Below are 9,314 nucleotides of genomic sequence, written 5' to 3'. Positions count from 1 at the left end.
AATTATAAAAATCATATAAATTAAGCACTTGACAATGTTCAAAACTATAGATTTTATGAACTTTGATTGATGTGCAAGTGTATGATATGCGCAAAATAAGAGCCTGAAATTATATTAATATTAATTAGGTTTTATGGTGTGCATGTGAAATTAATTGATTTATTTTTCAATATATTAAATAAGTAATTTGATATTCGGATGCTTCAGGCAGTGATTTATATAAATTACCTTAATAAATTATTCAATTGATAAATTACTCAAATTACACTGCATAAAAAAAAATAAGTATACATACATACAAAACTTCATTTTTTTAAAGAAATATTTAAAAAATATTTTTTTTAATTTATTAATTAACTATTTGATTTTTGTTTTCTACTTGTGACAGTGAATACGGAAGTTGCGTAGACTATGTCTACGTACATAAAAGAGAAAATAGAGATCCAGAATTTGGGAGGATAATATTTGCAAGGGAGGATCTCCCTCATACTATATTGGGGGATGAAGAGGTGGTAAGAATACTAATCAGAAACAAGCCTGTCTGGTTGAAAAAATACTTACCCCAAGGTCGAAGGAACAACGAAACAGTTGAATGAAACTGCTTTATTATGTTTCTACCAGCTGTATTTGTAATAAATCAATAAAAATTAGCTTTCGTTGTTTAATGTACTAGAAAAAAGAATCAATTTGCTTTTGATTAATAAAAATGTTGTTTTGTTTTGTTGTTTCTATTTATTTTTTGTTGTCCTTTTGTTTGTTTTATGAATTTATTTGCTTTTAAGTTTCATATTCTGATATAAGTTATCAAAAAAAAAAAAAAGAAAAATCTATTGTTGTTTTGTTTCTGAAGTAGGTGTGCATGAATCTTGCACGTGCACATAACGTGCGTAATCATCATCCTCAAACAATATGATACTTGCACTATTTGCACATTAGATTGTGTGCTAAATCTTTAACATTTGAAATTATAAGCATTTATTAAGATTTGTTTAGAATTAATTTTTTTAAGGATAAATAAATAAAATATAATAATTGAAATAAAAAATATATTAGAGATGCAAATAATTAAACTTAGATAAGAAAAATGGTTTGAGAGATAAGGGACGACGAAATTTAATAAATAAGAGATTAAAAATGAAAAGGTGGAAAAAGATACTGATTCGATATATACTAATGTCTATAGTATGTAGAGATGTGCTTATAACAAATTAATCTAAAACATTAGTTCTTTATTTTTTTTAAATTTAATTTATTTTGTTTCTATTTTAATTAATATTAAAAAATATTTTTAAAAATGATATTAAAATTGGTTATTTTGACACAAGTATTGAAGATAAGTATCTAAGCACTTTTCTGAGCCTAGCCCATTTAAACTTTAATGGGTGCCTTAAGCAAGAGAGAATATGGAAACTGCGTGGTTATGGCTACGTACACAAAAGACATAATAGAAATTCAGAGTTTGGAAAAATAATGTTTGTGTAGGAGAATTTTCCTCGCATTTCACTAGGGGATGAAGAGGTGGTGCAAATATTAATTCAGAACAAGTTTGTTTTGTTGAAAAAGTATTTGTCCCAAGGTTGCAGGAACAACGAATCAGCTGCGTGAAACTATTTCATATATAATTCAACAGGGTTTAATGCAATTTACCCTTATGTGATATTGAAAATAAGTAAATTACCCCACTATGAAAAATAAATAATAATTTACCCCTCCTGTATTTTAAAAAATAAATCAATTTACCTCTGACATAAGGAGGTATATTGCTTCAATTTTAAAAATATAGGAAGGTAAATTGTTATATTTTGAAAAATATTGAGAGATAAATTTTATTTTATTTTTTCACAAGGGGATTGTTTGTCTATTTCCCACGATACAGTTAGATAAATTGCAATTTACCCTATTTCAACAAGTTGTCTTTGTACTGAATACGTACAAATTAGATTTTTTTTTTGTTTATTAGACTAGAAAAAAGAATTAAGAATTTGATTCTTGTTTTGTTTCTGAAGTACGTATGCATGAATCCTGCATCTGCATATCATCATCCAATATTATCTGCACATCCAATGTGTGTACTCTTAATTTTTTAAATTTTAAAATTATAAATATTTTATTAAAATCTTTTATGAGATAAATTTTTAAGTTTTATTTATTGAGTGTATTAAGTGAAATTAATAACAATAAATAAAATGATTGAAAATAAATAAGAAAGATGGAAAGTAAAATAAAACTTTTGAGACCAAATCTGCCAAGAAATTCTTGAATCCGGGACCTACTGGATTGGATATGGTAGACCCGGTTTAATATTTTCAAAATATTAAAAATTAGTAGTACCAAAATTGTAGAAGTATGAGACAATAATATTAAGATAAAATGCAGACACCCCCAACGTATGGGATCATTTGCACTTTGCCTCCTGACCTTTTGTTTTTGCACTTTCCCACCCAACTCTTTTATTTTGTTGCGCTTTGCACTTTTCGAGAAATAATGGTGGAATATACCATCCGTATGTGTACACGCATCTAAGAGCGATTTAATTGTAAAGGTTACATGTTTCACACACCTGATATTGCAGAAAAATTCGTGGTTTTTCTATTTGAAGTTATTTATCTGCAAATTATGTATTGAACTTTTTCTCCAGTTTTTCTATTTTTTTTATTTATTGTATTTTTATTAAAAGGTTGGGGGGCAAAGTGCAAATGATTGCATACGTTGGGGGGCTGTTTGCATTTGACCTTTATAATTTTACCAAATCCAAAATCATCCTTAGGCTTGTGTACACACGCGGATGTGATATTTCATCATTATTCTCCGAAAAGTATAAAGTGCAATAAAATCTAAAGGTTGGGTGAGAAAGTGTAAAAAAGAAAAAGGTTGGGGGGCAAAGTACAAATGACCCCATACATTGGGATGGTGTCTGCATTTTACCCATGATATTATTGAAAGGTTAAATTCTTTTATAGATCTGTAGGTACATGTTTAGGCCTTAATTTTAAAAAGGAATAATTACACTTTCCTCTCCTTAAGTTTGGTATAATTGCATATAAACTCACTGTGGTTTGAGAAATTACATCTAGCACCCCAATTGTTTGCTTCCATATAATAAATAAGTTCATTTGTTAGTCATAATTCACCGAATTTGTTGATCTTCATAAAAAAATCAAAAAAATCCATACTAACCCTGATTGACTTATTGCAGGTCAAATAGATTTTTTTGTGACCAAATTACTCTCACACGTCTTCACGCATTAACTCATGCAATGAGGTATATCTTTACCGTTATAAAGGTAACTTAGTCCAAAAAATTTTGACCTGCAATAAGTCAGTAATCAGTTAATTGAAGGTAAAATATAAATTTTCATTCATTTTCTTGTTACTATAAACAAATTCAAAGAATTTTGACTAACAAAAAAACTTATTTGTTAGGCAAAAACAAACATCAGAGGTGCTGATGTAATTTTTCAAATCACAAGGGGTTTATATATAATTACACCAAACCTCATGAGAGAGGGGTGTAATTATCCCTTTTAAAATTTTCAGATATGTGTTACTTATATATACATTAAAATATTTATAAACTATTTTATATCAGTATTTCAGTTTATAGAATATTAAATTTATATATGTGTATAAATAAAATATACACATCTTTTATACATCATCAAACTATTTTGTATAAGTACGTATTTAATAAATAAAAAATATAAAAAAAATAGGATCAAATTCTGATCGAGTTCAAATTCAAAACACTAAGATCAGATGCCCACCCCAAAACTCGATTAAGGCTTTAAAATCCACGGCAATTGGGGAGGATTTGGGTCCAGGTTAGCCCAATAATTAAAATATTTGTAGGTCGCCAGCAAAAAAGTAAGATGATAATAATAATAATAATTCTAAATATGGAGAATATTGTTATTTAAGATTTATCGTCCTCGAGCTCAGCTCGATATTCAAGTAACATACTTGGAAGTAAAAACCTAAGCTCCCTTCCGCAAGATTACATTAGTTTCAATCAATGAACTACGAGTTTTAATAATTGCAGTTGGAGTAACTTTCCTACACTTATAACTAAGGATAAGAAAATCTAGTACCGCAAAGAATATTGCTTTATTATTCTTGAAAGTACGGAAACAAAACAATTGGCAAAGTTATTTACTACTTACAAATTAAATATTATTTCTTTTTAATGATTTACATAATCTCACGACTTTTGAACGAAACTGCGCAAGAAGTACACAACGTCAAAATATCGACACCACATTATAATGGTTAAAAACATGAACTTACAATGCACGTCACAAGTTAAAATAATAAACATACTTTACAAATTATTATCAAAGTCAGTCATTTCTTGTTACATCCTTATTATTATTATTTTACGTACTAACACATACAATAAATAAATTAAATAAATACCTATATAATCAAATGTGAAAAAAAATCACCCACATTTTTTATTTTTCATTGCTTTATTCTTCCCCCCAAAATCTTGAATAATAGTTGAACCATTAAAATATAATGCAATAATCCAATGTAATTAATAAATAATTTCAAACCTAGGACTACTTAGATAAAGACGATAAGTGGTTCAAAACCATAAAATGGAGAGTCAATAATTGTCTTCCATTTGTGCGCAGTCAAACAATCATTTTTGCAATCAAAATTCATTACCAAAAAATCCAACCATTTTAGGAACATCTCATTTTGAAATTATTACATAAATCCAAATTCTCAATCTGAACAAATTCGCCTCCATTTTTTTGGTATAAATAAGTGCTGCAACATTGTGTTTCTTCATCATTATAACATTGTCAAAAAGAAAAATACTCTTTGCATAGTTATACAATTAGATTTTCGATCAACAACCATGAATAGATTGAACACTAATGCACAGCCATTTGTCCCAGCAAGCCAACGTGCACGTGCGTCCGAGGAAGAGAGGTCATTGTTCATGACCTTCTCTAATGGCTCGCCCCTCACTTGGCAAGAAATACACCAACATTTCACTAGGTATAATTAATTTATTATTTATTTCATTTTATATAAATATTACTCAAATTAAATTCATTTTAGGAAAAATCAAAAAATGTAATCCTTTATATGATTTTTTTTGTTGTTAAAACATTAAAAAACTTCAAGTAGATGACATGTGCAAGAAATCTTAATTTGTGCGTGCGTGCATGAAAAAATCTTTTCCATTTTTTGAATTAATTAATTTTAATATTTGGTACCGTTTGTGACAGTAAATTTATAAATGTGACTTTATAGATTATTCAAATTAATTGTAACTTCATCTTAAAAATAAATAAATCATGTAAATTAAGCAATTGACGATGTTAAAAAATAAAATTTTCATGAACTTTGATTGATGTGCAGGTGTATGATATGCGCAAAATAAGAGCCTGCAATTATATTTATATTAATTAATTTTTTTGTGTGTGCATGCAAAAATAATTGATTTTTTTATATTAAGTAATTTGATATTCGGATGCTTCAGGCAGTGATTTATATAAATTATCTATATAAATTATTCAATTGATAAATTACTCAAATTACACTGCTTATAAAAAAAATAAATTTATATATACATACAAAACTTGATTTGTTTAAGAAATATATATATTTTTAATTTATAAATTAATTATTTTATTTTTGTTTTCTACTTGTGACAGTGAATATGGAAATTGCGTAGATTATGTCTACGTACATAAAAGAGAAAATAGAGATCCGGAGTTTGGGAAGATAATATTTAAAAGGGAGGATCTCCCTGGTATTATATTGGGAGATAAAGAGGTGGTAAGAGTACTAATTCGCAACAAGCCTGTCTGGTTGAAGAAATACTTACCCCAACGTCGGAGGAACAATGAAACAACTGAATGAAACTGTTTTATTTATGTTTCTACCAGTTGTATTTGTAATAAATCAATAAAAACTAGCTTTCGTCATTTAATATACTAGAAAAAAAATGATTTGCTTTTGATTAATAAAAATGTTGTTTGTTTTGTTGTTTTTTGATTTATTTTTGTTGTCCTTTTGTCTGTTTTATGTATTTATTTACTTTAAAGTTTCATATTCTGGTATGAATTATCAAAGAAAGATAAGAAAAAATCTATTGTTGTTTTGTTTCTGAAGTAGGTGTGCATGAATCTTGCACGTGCACATAACGTGCGTAATCATCATCCTCAAATAATATGATACTTGCACTATCTGCACATTAGATTGTGTGCTCAATTTTTAAAATTTAAAATTATAAGCATTTATTAAGATCTGTCAAGAATTATTTTTTTCAAGATTTAAGTATTTATTGATCTATGATAAGTAAAATAAAATAAAAAAATATATTAGAGATGGAAATAAAACTTAGATAAGAAAAATGACATGAGAGATAAGGGAGGACGAAATTTAATAAATAATAAATTAATAGAAAAATAAAAAGATTGGGAAAAAAAAACTGATTCGATGTATACTAATGTGTATAGTATGTAGAAATGTGACCTATAACAAATTAATCTAGAAAAATAGTTGTTTATTTCTTAAATCTAATTTATTTTGTTTCTATTTTAATTAATATTAAAAAATATTTTTAAAAATGATATTAAAACTGATTATTTTGACACAAGTTTCGAAGATAAGTATCTAAGCATCTTTATGAGCCTAACCCATTTAAACTTAAACGAGTGCCTTAAACAAAAGAGAATATAGAAAATGCGTGGTTATGTCTACGTACATAAAAAAAAAAAATTGAGATTAAGTGTTTGGAAAGATAATATTTATGAGGGAGGATCTCTCCCGTTTCATACTGTAGGATGAAAAGGTGGTGAGAATATTAATTTAGAACAAATCTGTTTTATGTATTTATTAAGATTTTGTGTGTATACACTTAATTTTTTAAATTCTAAAATTACAAATATTTTATTAAGATTTTTTATGAATGACCTTTTTTAAGTATTGTTTATCGAGTATAATACATGAAATAAATAATAAATAAAATAAAATAAATGATTGAAAATAAATTTGAGAGCTGAAAAAAATAAAACTTTTGAAATCGATCTGTCCAGAAATTCTTGAACCAGGGACTTATTGGATTGGACATGGTAGACCTGATTTAATATTTTCAAAATATTAAAAAATATATGTTTTAAAAGTTAGTAGTACCAAAATTGTAGAAGTATTAACAATAATATTATTGAAAGGTTAATTTTTTTTGTATAAATTTGTAAGTGCATGTGTAGGTGTTAAATTTTAGATATGTCTTACTTATATATAAATTAAAATGTTTATAAACTATTTGATATCTTATTTTGATTTATAGAATATTGAATTTATATATTATATATGTATAAATCAAATATACGCATCTTTTATACATGTATAAAAATATTTTATATAAGTACATACTAAATATATAAAAAAATATAAAAAATAATAAATAGGATCAAATTCTGATCGTGTTTAAGTCCAAATACTGAGACTTGATGCTTGTCCCGAAACCCAGTTAGGGCTTCAAAACCTGCCTAATTGGGATAGGTTTGGTCTCAAGTTAGCCCAATAATTAAAATATTTATTATTGATTATTAATGTCATGTTATTATTTTGAATAATAGAATATTTTTAAAAAAATTAAAAAATTATAAGTTAAGCTTTATAAATGTAGGTCTCCGGTAAAAAAGTAAAATAATAATAACAATAATTCTAAATAAGGAGAGTATTGTTATTTAAAATTTACTATAGTCGAGCTCAACTCAATATTCAAATAATATACTTCGAAGTAAGAAACCTAAGTACACTTCCGTAAGATTACATTAATTTCAACAATAAACTATGAGGTAACACAATAAATGCAGTTGAAGTAACTTTCTTACGCTTATGACTACTGATAAGTAAAACTAAGTAAAACTAGTACCGCAAAGAATATTGCGTTATTATTCTAAAAAGTACGACAACATGATAATTGACAATGTTATTTATTACTTCAGATCATATATCATTTTTTTTAATGATTTACGTGATCTCACGACTTTTGTCCGAAACCGCGCAAGAATTACACAACATCATGATGCTGACCCAATATTATAGTGGCTAAAAATATGAACTTAATATGCACATCACAAGTTACAATAATGAAATTACATCATGAGTTATTATCAAAGTCAGTTGTTTCTCGTTATACATTCTAATTATTATTACTTTATGTATTAACACATACAACAAATAAATGAAATAAATACCTATATAATCAAATATGAAAAAAAATTCACCCATATTTTTTATTTTGTATTACTTTATTTTTCCCTCAAAAATCTTGAATAATAGTTGAATCATCAAAGTATAATGCAATAATCCAATGTAATTAATAAATAATTTCAAACATAGGACTACTTAGATAAGGATGATAAGTCGTTCAAAACCATTAAATGGAGAGTCAATAATTGTCTTCCATTTGTGCGCAGTCAAACAATCATTTTTGCAATCAAAATTCATTACCAAAAAATCCAACCATTTTAGAAACATTTCATTTTGAAATTATTACATAAATCCAAATTCTCAATCTTAACAAATTCGCCTCCATTTTTGGTTATAAATAAGTGCTGCAACATTGTGTTTCTTCATCATTATAACATTGTCAAAAAGATTAATACTCTTTGCACAGTTATACAATTAGATTTCCGATCAACAACCATGAACAGATTGAACACTGATGCACAGCCATTTGTGCCGGCAAGCCAACGTGCACGTGCAAGTGCGCGTGCGTAGGAGGAAGAGAGGTCATTGTTCATGACCTTCTCTAATTGCTTGCCCCTCACTTGGCAAGAAATACACCAACATTTCACTAGGTATAATTTATTTATTATTTATTTAACTTTATATAAATGTTACTCACATTAAATTCATTTTAGGAAAAAAAACATAAATCTTTATATAAATATTTTTGTTGTTAAAATATTAAAAAACTCTAAGTAGTGCGTGCATGGGAAAATCTTTTTGATTTTGTGAATTAATTAATTTTATATTTGAGTTTTTCTAACAGTAAATTTATAAAATTGAATTTTTAGAGTATTCAAATTAATTGTAACTTCATCTTAAAAAAAATAATGTACATTAAGAAATTCATGGTGTTAAAAAATATAAATTTCATGAACTTTGAGTAATGTATGTATTTAAATGAATATTTGTGAAAATTGAGTCTGAAAATTTTGTTATTTAATTTTGTGCAAAATATTTTTTCTTTTCTTTTAATAAATACTAATGAGTTCAAGTAAATGTGCAGGCATATATATATATATATATATATATGATATGCGCTCAAGTAAATGTGC

Source organism: Sesamum indicum, linkage group LG1 (genome assembly GCF_000512975.1).
Source record: "Sesamum indicum cultivar Zhongzhi No. 13 linkage group LG1, S_indicum_v1.0, whole genome shotgun sequence".
Lineage (NCBI taxonomy): Eukaryota > Viridiplantae > Streptophyta > Magnoliopsida > Lamiales > Pedaliaceae > Sesamum > Sesamum indicum.
Note: the sequence above shows the minus strand (reverse complement) of the source record.